Source organism: Lissotriton vulgaris, chromosome 5, assembly GCF_964263255.1.
Source record: "Lissotriton vulgaris chromosome 5, aLisVul1.2, whole genome shotgun sequence".
NCBI lineage: Eukaryota > Metazoa > Chordata > Amphibia > Caudata > Salamandridae > Lissotriton > Lissotriton vulgaris.
The window spans coordinates 303722927-303739646 of NC_141693.1; positions in this window are offsets into that span (position 1 = coordinate 303722927).

The following is a 16720-nucleotide window of genomic DNA, read 5'->3' on the forward strand; positions in this document are numbered from 1 at the left end:
ATTTACAGACACAATGGAAAAGGCAACAAAACATCAACTTTCATAACACAGGGCATGCGCTACAAACTCAAGGATATGCCACTAAACTGCTGATTCTCCAACGAAGGTAAGAGTGTTAGTCTAAAATGCTGGCATTGTTGAAATCAGTGGAGATTAACAACTGTATGAAGTGAGAGGATAGTTTGCATGGTGGGCTGTAGGAGAAATCTTGTGGTGGGGAAGTTGCCAGTGACTATCAAACAGTAGTTGGGACTCGAGAGATAGGCAAGCACACAATCTTTCTCTCTCTCACACACACACACACACACACAGGGCTACTGTCAGTAGCTGGCCCGAAAGAGCTATACCTGGAGATCGGGGAAGGTGTTAGACACAGCTAGCAGTTTACGCAGGTCAACATGTTGAGTCTCATCTACAGCCACAGGCGCCTGTCCATCCTCTTCTCCCGCGGGCAGCAGGAGAGCGGACTGCTAAAAGTAATGCTGCTGACGGCACTAGGCGCTATACCTTCATACAGACATATTAACATTAGAGTTTTAATCCATAGTAGCAGATAGTGACGCTCACAAGAGGGACTGTACGAGCGGTTGTCTGCACAACTACGAAGCTGCAAAGTACATCACATTAATAATACTCGATTGTAGGGCTGCAGCTCTAACGCTGCTTGACAGCAGGGTTACTATCTCAATATTACTGCCATACCGAGTCGTCACTTAGCTATTACTATAGAACACATAATAATAAATATAGGTACCACTGCATTTACTATGTTAATTAGATGTATTTTTGCCGCAATGATCCTCTTGCAGTACCGCAGTTTTAGAACTTTAACATTACAGCTGTAATAATACTTTATGACTGTGATGGTGCTGTAGTTACCCGCTGGCAGCACTGCTGCTTTAGCTGTACTCTATGGCAATGCGGCTATGGTAGTTTCACCAGCTGGAAGTTTTAGTGATGTTTCAGTGAGTGTCTCTGCCAGCACTCCTGCTTGTTACTTTATTACTGCTGCTGTTGTAATACAACGGTGACGAAAGTGCTTCTTTAAGCTTTGTGTGAGTGTCTATCTTTCAGTCCCAACTGAGACCTGTCACTTTAATACTTCCTGGTGGAAGTGCAGCAATAGTACTATTCTCCAGCGCTGCTGCGGTTTCACTGTTTTCCTGGCACTGCTGGCTCTTTCATGTTACTACTCTTCGGCAGCAGTGCTCTTTTTACTCAACCGTCGAAACTTTGTGTTTCTTACTGTGTTCTGTGAATGGGTTTTCACGGTGTACTTACTGGAGACTTAGGGCATGTACATTTCCACCATTGGGGTATTTGTGAAGGAGTGGCCCAAGTTCACAACAGCTGTAAACAAGGATGGACCTGTTGAGCTAATGACAGAGCCCTTCTTAGTACGAGGTGGGTCACGGAGCTACTAATTCCTGGCTACTTGGGACTGTCTCTTCCGGGAAACCGTGGACATCTGATAGTCATGTCTAGGATCCCCAGCCTCCCCCTGTCAGGTGTCCGGAGCCCGAGTCAGGCTGGAAGACCAATGTCCGCCGCACCCATTCACCGTCATCCTGATCGAAGGGGTTGGATCCGAAGAGCGGCATGTGCCGGCCTCCGATCCCACTGGTCCAGGCACCGTTGTCCACCCTCAGGCCTCTCTTAGCACCTACTTCGATTTAGGTTAGAGGAGCAACTAGGAAGCACCACGGACATCGGAACTGGAGACTCACGTGACCATACGTCAACACCTGCGCAGTTCCAGTCTCAAGCGCCGCCCTCCTGTGACTGATGCTAAGAGACTACTATGTAACAACGAGAAGGGCAGAAGGCACGTAGGAGGAGCAGAGGCCGCCGATGCAAGAGAGGGAAGCCCCGCATGACGGAGCCTGTAGCCCGGTGAGTGGAGCGGGCTGGCAGGGCTTAGTTGTAGGGGGGTGGGTGTGTGTGTGCGCATGCGTGCGTGTGTGTGTGCGTGTGTGTGCGTGTGTGTGTACACGCGATTGCGAGTGAATATGGGACAGGAGATGTGCACGGCTCCGGGCTGGACGCGCGCGTCCACAGAACCCAATCGCTAGGCGTGCCCCGGTCTGTCTCCCTTGAGAGGCATCTCGACGACAATAGGTCTCAAGAGCGAGACTAAAAAAACAGTTTAGGGGTCAAGAAAATTATAGTAGGGCCAAGTAGTTTATTTAAGTCACTAGACCCGCAGGTCTGGTAACTGTTATGATTTGATGCCTGAGACATTCTGAGTCGCACAGATCTTGAGTGGATAGAATCGGCAAAGTAACTCGGTCAGGGTTAGAAAGATCAGAAACAATCCTGAAGATCTCTATAGATCGATTAGTGGCATTCATGATTCTGCCTGAAAATATGTTTACTTTAGTTTGCCACAGAAGATTTTTATACTTTAAGTTTTTTAGTATACTCTTCAGTTCTGGCGCACATCTCGCCAGCCGTTTTCTTTCTGCTTGCCGAAGGCTCAGCTTGGCAATTTTCAGATTGTCTGTGAACCATTTATTGGCCTCATGGCACCTAGGTGCTCTAGTTTTACGGAGGGGTGCATGATCATTGCTAGCCACTGTCTGCCAGCTCGTGATACCCTGCGCAAAGGCGTCTATGTCCTCCTTCGGGGTGGGAGGAGAGTTACTTGAGTCCTCGCAAAAAGCTGCAATGTTAGCCCTAACCCAATTCCTAGAATAGATATTGGAACCAGTGTGGGACTTATTCCAGTTAGGCAGATACTACAAAGGACATCATGTAATAATCGGACCATCCACATGAAGCGATCCTCAAATTCTGCACATGGAATGTCATGGTCCTTAGCTGGTCCAGGGTGTGCCTATGATGCGAGTTGGACAACCCGCTAATTGTTCCAGGTTTAAGTCAGTCAGGACAGCCAGTCAAATCCTTGGCCTGCTGTTCCTTCTTCCTCATTTGCCCAATAGTTGAAATCTCCAACCATAAGAAGATTAGCATGATCAACAATTAAAGGAGCCAAGGATTCAACCAAGGCCTGAGTGGAGCTTTTTCAAGTAGAGGGAGCCCGGACATGTTCATTCATATAGGAGAAAATGATATAGTGCAACTGGTAGACTAATGCTCATTAAACAAATGAAGGAGTATTTACTGGTGTTCAAAAGTCAGTGAACTAGCACTTGCATTTTATGGAAGTTGTTTGTAGAGAGAAAGCATTGAAGAGGGGCACAAAAGGATGCTATGGATAAGAATAGAAGGAAGCTCAATACAGCAATGAAGGTTTTCTGCCCGTTTATGGAAATTGAAGTTTTGTCTCATAAGCACAATCAAGAAGAAGGCTATTTATTTTATGTGGACAGGGGGCTTTTGTCTAAATTCGGTCAAACCTATTATATGTTAGAGTTGAGGGAGGTTTTGGCAAAATTATGTAATTAAAAAAAGTGGGTGTGCGCAGGGGAGTATCAATTGTTTGACTCAAGTATGGAGGGGTACGTGGGGAAGGAAAACAGCACAGGGTTTTCCCGGGTGGAATCAGGTTGACAGAGGGGGGGAGGGTCATGGAGAGTCTGGTGCATGCGTATGTGCAGATGGGGGTGGAGAACAAAGGAAAGTTTCAGGCTTAAGATCAACACTAGGGTAGATGGCTTGATGATGCTTGCTGGGTCGTGAGAGAGATATTGGGGAATGCAAGGAAAAGGCAGAATGGAAAGAGAAATGAAAGAGGTGGAAGCGTATGGGGGGGTTTATTATTGCAATGTTCACAAGTTGGGAGTTTTTGAGAGGGGGAATTACAGGAATTTAGTGTATTAGTGAGGTTTGGTTGATGACGTTTACTGTAATGTTATGAAGTCAGGTAGTCATAGGCTCCAATAACCAAATAGGCAGGCAGTTACAGTATCTAACAGAGGATCTTTACAGTCAAGAGAATAGAAACTTGTTGCCACGATAAAACCGGAAGACAGGTTGAAGCCCTAAAGTGAAAGTAGTTTGGGATGGGAGGGTGGGGGAGGGAGAGCCCGGCACAGGCATATTCACTTGGGGAAGGAAGGCTCAAAGAAGGGAAAGGGTAGGTTTGGGACTTGGAGCAAAATAGGGGAGTTTGCATGGAGACGGGGTTGCAGGAGTGTGAGGGAGTCTGGGGAATGAAAGGAAAAGGCTGGAATGGTAGAGAAAAAGAGAGGTAGAAGCATATAGTAAGGTTTTGCAATTGCAATGTTCACATATTGGAAATAAGGAAGCGGGGAATGACAGGAATGTAATGTATAAGTGAGATTTGGTTGATAATGTTTTCTGTAATGTTATGAAGTCATACTACAAAACAGATCTTAATCAAGTGCCTTCTGTTAACAAAGGTTTGTGACATATGGGGTATGGCACATTGTATAACCATGTCACTGGATTTTGTCATCAAGTCCAGTAATATCTGATAATTCTTCTGTAACATAAGTGATGTCCACATTCCATTACCAACAGGCAGACTTTTGATGATGCAAACATCTGCCAATGACTTTGTAACTTAAGCAGACCAGACGAGGTCGATGAAATACAAAACTTCACCCTAACCACATCACTACGTACTGTTTCAAGGCAACATCATCGGCGCATTGACACAGTAAATATGTGCGTCTACAGCAGAGCTGTATCACGAGAAATACTTGACTTGCAAACGCTTCGTGTCTTACATCAACACGTGCATGTGCAGCACCTATATGTTATCCCCATCTAAGCATCCGAATGAATCGAACTCAATGCTGATTTTCAAAAACTTAAAATATAATATTACAAAAACACAGTAGTCTTAGCAAACAATGCGATTAAATTATGCTTTGGATCGTACGCATCAACCATGCAGGCTAAAGTGGTATGGGGAAATATTAAGGGACGTCCTGCACATAGACTGTTCAAACGCAAACAGCACACACGCAAACAGCACACACACGAACGCCACAAGAGGAGGCTTCAGTTTGATCACTTCAGCCGAACCCCTTTAAGAGTGTAGCTGAAAGGCAACGAACGGAAAGCGACCTTAGAAAATCGGCTCGCAACCCCTTCCTCACCTTGTCGAGCCACCTCTACAACTTTCACAGCAACCTTTCGTCGCGTGCAGCAACAACGAAAACACAAGAAAGCGGAAAGAAAGACTATGCAGCAGTGCGCTTGAATTTTCTCGCACCCGCTTGTCATTGGCTACTGGCATTCACTGGACCCCGCCTTCATTACTACCGTAAATGCAACTGGTAGAAATGAGACGCCTTCAACGTGCCCAGGCTTCATCTTCTGCTCAAAATGAATGGCTTGGATTTTAGAAGCTAGTAGGCTACACTGTACGGCCCAATGGGTTGGAAAGAGCAAGCCTCTTTAAATGGTTGCGAATTTGCCAGGCAGGTAGGAGGAGTATCTGAACACTGTTCATAAACAAGCTGAGGATCACCGGGCGCAAAACAGCGCGGTGGGAGCGCACGAGACGCAGTCGCGTGAGCGTGCACATCAGCTGTAGCGGCGCAAGCTGAAAATCACCGGAGAAGACACGCCGACCTCGGAGTCGGCCTGCTGCAGAGACTGACCCGCTGCAGAGGGAGAGGGACACGTGGAAAGTGCCCGGTGAGTGTGTGTGGGGGGCGTGGGGGGGGAGAAGAGAGGGCGGGGATGTGTGTGTGTGCGCGCGCGCGTGTGCGCCTGTGTGTGTGTGTGTGAGAACGGTATGCCATCTCTTGTCTCACTGTAAGCAGTGAAACTGAATGCTGGTTTGCCTGCGGGACAGGAGATGTGCGCGCATGCGTGCCTGTACGTGAGCGTCCACGGTCCCGAATCGCCGCGCGTGCCCCGGTCTGTCTCCCTTGAGAGGCATTTTGACAACAATACGTCTCGAGAGCGAGACCTAAAAAGTGGAGAAATTAATTAAAGACCTTCAGCTCAATAAGGCTCCGATGGCTGGCGGACTCACCAAGTCCATACATATTAGCTCGCAAACGGTTATACTGTTTTCTTCATTAACAAAAATGATAAACCCAATGGCTTTTGTGCCTCTTACTGGCCTATCTCACTTCTAAGAACTAGCAAATATTTAATATGGTCCTCACCAATCGTTTAGAGCTCCTAATGCCATATTGGATGCAAAAGAAATGGATGTACCTGTGACAACATTAAAGTGTGTTGCACTTGACTGTAAAATTGTGCCAAAGGCGTGGCCCTTGGTTATCCTTACATTTGACACTGAAAACGCATTTGATCTTGTAACTTGGCCCCTTCACAAACTGGTGCTAGGAAAGGTTGGTTTGGGACCCACTATGCAGAAACTCATGTGGGTCAACACTTCCTCATCACGGCACAGATGTTGATAAATGGAGGGAGACTGTCTACTTTCCAAATGTTCAGAGTATGAGACAGTTGTGTGCCATGCCCCTAGGTGTTCGTTCTCTCCTTGGCACCCCTATTTATTAAAGTTAGAAAACCATAGGGCACTTTGGGAATGCAGTTTGGTGGAATGACATAAAATACACTGATTTGTAGATAATGTTCTGCTAGCACTGGGCGCCACTGTGCAATCTATTATGTAGGTACTAGAGTTTGTGGAACAACATTCACTCATATCTAAACTCACACTACATTTAGTAACTTTGAATTGGTGAGTGTCAAGCTTGAATCAGTGATTAGAGAGTGGATGGAGGAGCTAGCTCCTTTAACCTGGGCAAATTAAACAGTTAGATATCTTGGTGTAACCGTAATTCAACAAGAAAAGGAGTTACAAAGAGCTATTTACCTGTATCTGATATCCAAGATTAAGGAAGCTATACACACAGCAACTGCTCTTTATCTCCAGGCTGGGAAGACTGGCAAGCAGAAAAATTGATACTGTCCCCGGGTCTCTGTATTTCTTCCAGGCTCGCACACCAGTCATACTGAAACAGTTGTCTGAGACCCTACAATTGAGCTGCGGTTTATTAGGGAGGCAAAACGCCAGAACTACCTTAGGAAACTAATGCATTAATTGGGAGGGCTGGAATGCCCAAACAGATATTTATTCAATTGCTTCACAAGCGTTTAGACGGTCGCCGGAGCTTACTGGGAACATTTGGAGTTGGCATCAGTGTAAGCCCATTTATAATAAAGCCTACTGCAGCATCTAAAACAACACATGCCAGCAATAACATGTGTTTTGGAGACTCACTTGACTAGTGATGGCTATTTCAGGACAGTCTAAGATCACTACTTTCCATTTGCGTAAATTTACAGTAACCAGGATTTGGTCTGGGCCATAAGGACGAGCTATTTTTGAAATGGGAAGAAGGAAGTTGTAGAATGCCCAGAGATCTTTTTAGCAGGGTAAGATTAAGTCTTTTGAGACCTAAAAAAAAATGTTGTTTCACTTTCAAACAGGAAGATTGCCATACTGGCAGCGGAATCATTGGGCGTTTTTCCAAAAGAATAGTGCGGCAGCCTGAGAGATTTAATACAGTTTAAAAGATGGTTTACTTTTTTGCACTAATTACGGCCACATGTCTAATATAAATTCTAAATTGTCTGAGAAAAACAATGCTCTGATCAGCCTTACATGACCAAATACCGTATTGGGTAAACGTGTTCCATTACATCAATAGCAGAGGCTGTGTCAGGATATTCCAAAGATCAGCCACATTATTCAGAATAGTGAAACACAATATAAGAAAATGCATAATTTGTACATGACAAAGAAAACTGAAAAAGTATGAATTAACAGATGTGATGAGATCTCTATCACATTTGTGACACAGTACTACTTTGCTAAACTCTAAATCACTCTCTTAGTTTGAAGGACACGTTTCATGGCCTTTGAGATTGTGCGTACAGGAGAAATGAACTTAACACATGTTTCTATGGGAATCTGATTTATACCCAAGAATTAAGCCGTTTTCTTATCATTGGCAGAGGGGTTGTGCATATTAAAAATCGGAGGGGTTTACTGAATTCATTAGTTTGCATTAAAGGAACTTTAACTACCTTACTAGTTCCTTTCCTATCGAGTTGGGGGATTATTCATCCTAGAGGAACGAGAGTGGTATAGAGTTCAGAGCAGAACCCACTTTCCATTATTGTGATAGTCATGGCCACAGTCCTGTGTGAGGACGGATATGAAAGATGAAATAGAGATCTCAGATCTACAGATTAGAGGGGAGCTTTGATGTAATTTTAGATTGGTCAATAAATTGAGGGAAGGTGATTCAGCTGAGATTGTTTGGGGTGGATTGATCTAGGATTGTGTTTAGGAAGTCTTGCTGTAAGGGCTGTCTTAACAGGTGTTGTGCTATCTGATCACAGATTATTCAGGTGTGTGGAGTACATTAGTGGCAATGCTAGCAAATGTAACAGGTTTGAAGGATTAAGGATGCAATGACTAGGAAGGGGAAACTGGTAGCATAGAGTGGCTTGCAGGCTTTAAAATATGTCCTGCATTCAGGTTAAATTAGATGTCAAGCAATTAATTTCGAACTTTATACTCTGGTCATTTGTAAGTGGCTGTAATGAAGACTGCCGCAAGTAATCACAGCTCCTGTGAATCTTGCCTATGTCTGCGTCTGTATAGGAGTAGTTGTGTTTCAAATTCTGATCCAGACTACCTTTCTCTATGCTGGCATTAGGTGGTCTTATTTCATTCCCAGAAATCCTGCTTGAGGATGTGGTGGGAGTGAAAGAGGTTAAGAAAGTGGAGTCGTAGTGAAAGAGGTTAAGAAAGTGGAGTCATAGTGAGTGGAGGTGGTAGGTACGGTATAAGTGGTTCATCACCCATCCATGACAAAAACATTTAGGCCCTTCATAGTATCTGAGACCTACGAGGTGTTGCTGCATACAATCTAGACTGATTTGATGAGAAACGTTCTGTTTTAGAAGTGGTGGTTATAAGTTTACCCAAGAAAGATTGAGGCTATTTATCTCGAGAAGCAGATTTGGTGTGCAACAATCGCAGCTATGGGTTATCACTCAATGCAGAGACAGAATGCTGGAGTAAGGCGTCGCATTGGGGGGAAATGAGTAGATCAGATGAGATCACATTTGGATGACACCCCACCGAGGTATAAAATCACCAATGATGCAGCATAGTGTGCAAAAGTTCAGAAGCACAAATACCATTTATAGGCAAAACCCACATTTGTGTAAAAATGTAATTTAGGTGCACAAACAGTTGGGTGCAAAACCCCCCTTGCTATAAAGACAAACGTGTAGATCATATTTAAGTTAACTAATGAGTGCAGAGAAAGTCAGTAGGAAGATGCCACATATGGTGTCAAAAGCACTCATAAGGATGACATCGCATTTGGATGACAGCAAACTAAAATGTAAAAAAATAAAATAAAAATCACCACTGGTGCAACATAAGTACTAATACGGTAAACTGGTAGGTGCAGAAATCACATTCGGCTATACAGTCAATTTTAAATGAAAAATAATTTCTGGGTGCTCTGGTACAAACAGCAGAGTTGTGGTTTCCCATTTTGGTGCAAAATCGTATTAGTGTGCAAAATCGCTCTAATTGCCACATCAGCTGGTGTGCGGGGAAACAGTGTAAAGCACAAATGTGACTAATGCAGAATATGTGTACCGGCATTTCACTAAGTAAGCGCTGCAATGGGAATCACTCTTTATGGAGGTACACTAACAAACTAATGACTGAAATACTCCACTCACCTGATCCAAAATAAAAACGGGACTTTCTTCAGGCAGTGGCTGGAGAGGCCTGGATGAAAGGAACCACTGCGTATATAAAATGAGCTCTGACACACAGCCAAATGCTACATGTCTGTGAAGAGAACTAAAAGGTAATGATAGACCTTTTGAAACACCTTTATGATAATGGCAGCAGGCAAGGACAACTTGGGCTACCTGCTTAAAGCAGTCCCCAGCCTACTGCAACACTAATTTATTAATTATCTCGGTATTTGAAGAAGAAAAAAAAACAGGTCTCAACTTTTTAAAGTAAGTAAAGTTTTGCTGACACTCAAACAGCTAGATGGTAGTTTATGCGCAAGCAGCACCTTTTCTATGAAGAAAGTACCAAAAGGCCAAATAAACATAGCCAGTAGGCCAAGTAACTGGCAAACGCTGAGCTATAAAAATATTCCACAACATAACTATATTTGGCCTTGCAGAAAAGCAAGTTAACCGCAGAGCCAAAGTACTCATTTGCATACTTCCAACACATTCCTGCTAAAATGGTGACTCTAGCTCTGCTTTAACAGCATCATTTGCATATTCCCCCTTCCGCTCAACACATAGATGCGGTCTGGTGTAATCTCCGCGAGCTGCATGTCCGTTCCCAGTGTCATAAGGAAAGTAAATTGGCATAAACACTACAAAACATGGTGATCAGTCCAGGTAAAGCCAGCAAGTCATGCCGCTATACCGACCGAGATGCACAAAGAATAAAGTGTGGAATCTTCACTGTTCAAAGTCATATTACAAAGATCACTGTTATTCTGTATGCTATCTCTGGGGTGCCCGCGCCATCACTTGGCATGGCTGTCAACGGCTATACAAACCCCTCTTCCTCCTCCCGATTACGTAATCGCTCAAGCCCCTCGGAGGGACTTCCCTTATGCACTGGTCATTTTAGTGATGTCGGATTTGCAGCGTCTAGGCCCATACTAAACCCACCACAGTACACTTCAGTAATTAGCCTTCAGGAGCAGGGAGAATGCAAACATTCCAAGCTCATGGAACGTCGTCGGTCTTTCGCAGCCTCCCCTGCCCAATTCAATGAGAAAGCGGCCAAGTGGCTCCTAACGGCGCACCTTGCTCGTACGTGTCCAGTCCACACAGCACGTCTCCCCGAAGACCCTCCTTGCCTAGACACCGGGCACATAGGCCCCGCCACACCTCCCCGTTCTCGTCGCCGTGCACCAGGCGGTAGCACAGTCGGCACGCCAGGGAGCATGAGCGTAAATCCGAGAGACCAAGATAGGAGAAGGCCAGCTCCAATGCTCGTGGAGGCATCGGTGCGGCTGGTGCTGGAGGCTCCGGTGCTGCCTCCGCCATCCCCGGCCGGGAGGAAGACCAGCACCCCCGGTAACCTGTCCCAGGGCTCCCTGCCCTGAATACAGTCAACGCCTATGATTGGGCAGTGCCTCTATCCGCCCACTCCTATTAATGACCAATGAGAGAACCTTTCCTCTCTTCCCAAACAGAAGACGGACTTCTAGTCACACAGTTCTAGTCCTTCGCCGTGCGCTTCTACGTCTACTTGCTGAGAGTGCACGAAGTACTTCTCTCTGCATGCGCATGCGCGTTGGTACCGTCTGCTCTTCCTGCAACGCCTGGGGGAGACGAGAAGAGCTCGTCCTACTACGCAATATGTGCAGATTTACAGGTTGGTGGCGTGGCACATGTAATTTTAGTCAAAACAACCGAAATCATTTTGAATAGAGAAGTTTTCCCGCTTCATGTCCTAGGATAACAGGAGGATCAAAGGGAAGCTATCCTCGCGGACACGATCAATACCTTTGGCTTCACGCACAGAGTTTGTTTTCTGGGATTAGTGAAACATTTGACGTTTCCGACGTTGTCTTTGTAGTGACGGAGCCTGTCTGTAGACCTGTGAGTGGGGCTGGCGGGCGGGTTAGTTGTAAGGGGGGGGGGGGGGCTAGAGGGTGTGTGTGTGTCTGCGTGCGTGCTTGTGAGAGGCTGTTGCTGTGAATGTGGAGCAAAAGATGTGCACGGCTGGGGGGGCGGGGCATGCGCGGTCATAATGTGTAATCGGCGCTCGTACCCAGATCTATGTCGCTTGACAAGGAACTTGGCAGCAATAGGTCTAGCGAGACCTAAAAAAGGGGGATATCAGTATTAAACATTACAATGTTTGCGAGAACATTGGCCCAGTATTAGTGTAGCTTGTGGCAATGCCACAAAGATGAGACCAGGTATCCGAGGTGTTGCAGTGGCGTCAGCAGCAATCATAAAACACCCATGTCCACCTAGCAATGTGTGTGGGCGTGTAATATCAATAACAGGAAATCTTAAGGCAAGTTTTTGTACCGGAGAAAATGCAGAATATCTGGCCATTCTTTGATAGAGAACTTCCGTTCGCATTCCAGTTCCCACTGTGTAGGTGCAAGGCAAAGCCAGAGGGACAGTATTCAGGAAGGTGTAAATGTCAGCGGATAAATCAGTTGATGCACCTAGAAAAGAGCCCTTGTTCAAATGAAATGAGTGGACTGCTTGAATGTGGGTAAATCGTTGGGTGGGTCACCCAGTGTGTAATTTAAATGTAATGCCAACGAGAGAAGGATTTGCATTGCAATGCTGGGGGAAATCTGCTTTCCCTATAATTGGTGTAAGTGGATGGATGGGGTTGGAGAGTTTCAAAGATGTGCAGTTTGTCCCACAACCATATTGTTGCCAGGATCACTGGGGAAATATACGCCCCTGGCTGTCGGTGTCTCCACAGAAGCCAAGGAATTGCCCAAATATGTATATCCGCTATCGCCTGGTCTAAAAAGCACCTGTCTTTCTTGGTGGTCTGGCGCCGTCATTCCACTGGAAATTGTAGCTGCGTCGCCTGGGAATATCTGATCAAGTGTGGGTTGCCTAATCCTCCCTTTCCCACTGGTAAGAATGATAGATTCTTGGCCATCCTAGGGAGTTGAACTTTCCAGATAAAGTCTTCTATGAGGTGTTGCAATTGTTTCAAGGCTTGGGGGTGTAGGCTGAACAACGTTTGCATGAGATCTAGGATCTTGGAAAACAGACATCTTAATAGCGACTATCTGGCCAATCTTTGATATGGGGCCCCCATTCCAAGATTTAACCATGGAGCGAGCGGTCAATAACTGGGACTCAATTATGTATCACGTATTTTTTTCCCAGGGTAGAGAAAAGTTGAATTCCCAAGTATGGGAATCCCTGTGATGCCCAAGGGAATAGGAAAAGAGTAGCCAATAGAATTTGTACCGCAAGGGAAATATTTAGGAAAAGGGCCTGGGATTTGCATGTGTTCACTTTGAATCCACATGCTTTACCAAAGCACTCGTGCTCCTCCAAGATCGGAGGAAACTACCGACAGGGCTTACTAATTGCTAGGAGCATGTTGTCAGCATACAGCACCACCTATGGGTTTGACATCCCATATAAACTTCCTCTAAAAGGGGATGTCACCGCAGTCACTCTGCAATGGACTCCATATAACGAGCAAATAGAAGTGGCGACTTTGCAATGCCCCTTTAGAGAGAGGTACGGGATGGGACAATAACCCATTAAATTGCATGGATGCTACAGGTTCCAAATAAGTAAACCATATGAATATGCAAAATCAGGGAGGGGTCCCAGACCTATCACTTCCAGAAATGATTGCAAAAGGGGCCAGTGGACCTGATCGAACACTCCGTGCCGATTAATAGGAGTAGGGCAGGGCCACACAAACGCGTAGTCATGTCAATAGGGATAAATCAAGCGCTTGGTATTATCACTGCAGTTGCGCCTTGGTATGAAGCAGGCCTGGTCCAGATCTATCAGTCCAGGCATATACTGGCCCAGTCAGGTAGTTAGAATAGCGCTAAAACTTTTGGCATCTACATTCAATAAAGATATGGGATGATATGAGGTACAATAATGTGGATCTTTCCCGTTTAGGTAATACTGTAATAATTTCTTAGTGTCCATGAGGGAACCCCGAGTGCTAAAGGAGTTGTACAGCCTGGTCAGTACAGCAGCCAGCTGAATGTCAATTTTTCTTTTTAAAAAAAAAAAATAAAAAGCAGCTGTGAACCAATCCAGACTAGGTGCCTTGTCAAGTTTAAGTCTCCCTATAGCTACAAGTACCTCCTGGATTGTGATATCCTCATCCAAGAGATGCCTCCTCACCAGAAGTTTTGTTAGTTGTGTCTGCGCTAGGTATGACGCAATATATTTGGGGAGAAGGGATTTGGCGGTGTATAAGAGTAAAATCGGCCACACTTCTCCACTATGCCTTCGTCATGCCGCACTGTATGCTTGGAGGAGTCTAATTTCAGAGATCCTCTGGCAGTGTCTGCATACACAGGTGGTGAGCAAGAAGTTGTCCAGCTTTGTTTCCCCCAGCCTAATGTTTGTGTATTGCGGAGCACTGCATGTTCTGCTGCATCCATGTCAAGTGCCTAGAGTGGTTTCCTAGCTATTGTGAGCACATCCTACACGAGCCTGTCTGTCTGAGACTCTTCTAATGCCGTTTCTTGAGCCTCCAGTGTGGAGTGCTTATTCTTCTGATCTTTGTTAAGCTGTGCCACTGCAGCCATGTATGCTCCTCTAAATACGCCTTTAAGTGCATCTCAGAACAGTGCCACCGGTGTAGGTGGGGTGACATTTATGTCAAGTCCTCACCAATCGGGACATTGCCATTGAGTGAGGTGAGGACAGTTCAAGTGCTTGGTGGATGAAGGATTCTGGATTGTCTTTGAGAGCATACAGTAAACCACAGTAAAGTTATGCTGGTAGAGAGATAGAGTAGGGAGAGCATGCAGCCTGTGATCCGAGGGGTCTTGCAAAACGTATCCTTGAAAATGCGTGGCCAGGAGAATCGCTATCCCGGACCTCTCCTGGGGAGAAGTATGGCAGATTTGATTTTTAGAGACCCCAGTGTCTTTGGAGGAGATGTATCTCCTAGAGGCATATATCACACTGGGAAGTTTCCAATTGTGACTTTAATGCTGGTCATTTAGCTAGGGCATCAAGGCCCCTGACATTGAGGCGAAGTACCTTTATCATACATGTAGGAATTGGAACAGGTCACGGTTGTCTTTACCAGATACATCCCTCCTAGGAACATGTGCATGTAGTGTAGTGGGGAGCTGTGAGGAGACAAACAGGGTAGTTGTATATGTTTTGAGCATCCAAAGGGGTGGAGGCAGGCTAAATCCAGGGGAAAACTACACCAATTATTGAAGAATATACATTATAGATAGGGACAATGTCACTGGGGATCCATCTCCGGAGGAGGAAGTGTGTTATGTATAGACGAGAGCCCGACGACACCCATAAAACAGCTTACAGTCCCCGGGATCTCTCCTGCCCCAAAGGGTAGGTCCTCATATTATGGGTCGCGGGACCTCTGAGCAGACGGATCACGCAGTCTATAGGTTTAAAGCAAGGCAGCAGAATGGTCAAAGAATAGGACAGTGTATTGGCGAGAAAGGACACTGCTGGCTTAATCACTCCACCACGGAGTCCAGCAATGTCACCCTCTGGGTGAGTTGTTCATGCAGAACAGACCCTTTTTTGAAGCTCGTATGTCCATGACTTAACTCATCTTTTTACGGCTCCGAAGCCTTCTCCTGGATGAGTCCCAGGATCGACGTTGCTTTGTGTAGTGTACAGACCACATGTGCCTCATCCCCTAGCAAAAGTCAAACAGAACGGACGGATGTCTCCACTTGTCGAGATTCCCTTTTTCCTCGCAGAGGTTGCCGGCTTTAAGGCCCTGCGTGATGAAAGGTTTTGGAGCCAGATTTTCATTCCTTCAAAGGTGATATAGTTGTGGTCACACAATGCATTGATTAGTTCCTTTTTTGCAGTAGCTATGCAAACATGTTAAGATATCCTGTGGTGACCAGCTCGATGTGTGCAGTGCAGGTAGCTTGGTCACCTAGGTCTGTGACAACAAGGCAGACAAGTGGAAGCACAGTCTTCCAATTTGCCCGCATCCACCTGCAATGGGACCCCTTAATTTGAATGCTGGATCTACAGGACCTGTTCTCCAGGTGGTCGGAATGTTGCCCTCTACTACTGTCTCAGAGCACAAGGATCTGGCTGCGGCAGGACTCCAAATCCTCCTCTCTAGCAGAGCGAAGGCAAGGGTTCATTTAGATAACCTACTTTGCTGGCCCAGTTTGGTGGGCCCTGCATAACTACAAGAAAGCACGCCTCCACACCCACCAAAAGAGCCAAGCAAGCTAGGTTTGCCAAGTCAGTCCGGGCTGGTCCCTTTACAGCCCAACTAACCCATCGAGTGCAGAGTGCAGAGTTAGCCATTCAGGCAGGAGTGGCAGCCTGCAAAATCCATCCCCAACACCCCCTCCTTCCCCCGGGAACCTGAAGGAAGGAGAGGAGGACCCCCTCCACCAAAGGCACTACAGCTTTCCTGCCCCTACCTTGTGGGCAATCCAGGCTCCTTCAGCTGCACTGAGTGGGCAGGCATAGCCAGCCACCCACTGCCAGAAACCCAAGCACACCTTCAGTTTAGTAAAGGGACTCGGCCCCCAGATTCACCAATAAGCTACGACTCCCTCTCTGCGTGTGTCCCAATCATTGCTTGCGCTGGACCAGTAGGCCTCACCTACCTTTAATCAGGGCTCTCGTTTCCTCCAATACAGCTGTACCAGACATTCAGGCACAGCAGCCAACAGGGATCCGCTCTCTCATCCGCAGTCACTTAGGTGGGACACTGCACCACAATCAGTCATGCAGGCAGCTATACAATTCCGCCAACTCAGGGATGTCCAACAGCTCCTGATCCACCAATTGCCTAATCAGTGCAGTGGAGCTCTGCCGTTCTGATCCTACACAGGCGCCATCTTGGATACGCCCCCCTATATATACACATTCTTGAACAAATCACATCTTTGATGGAGCGGTAATTAGGTAGACAAACCAGGCAGACATTGCCCCTACACAAACTGGACATTTATCAAGAATAGCCAGCATAGTGGCCACAAGCAAAAGGTAGGTGAAACAGCACCAAGGAAAGTCAGGTAAAATAAATAAAATTCCACAGCAAACAGTATTAGTAAAAAGAGAACATTCTTTACCT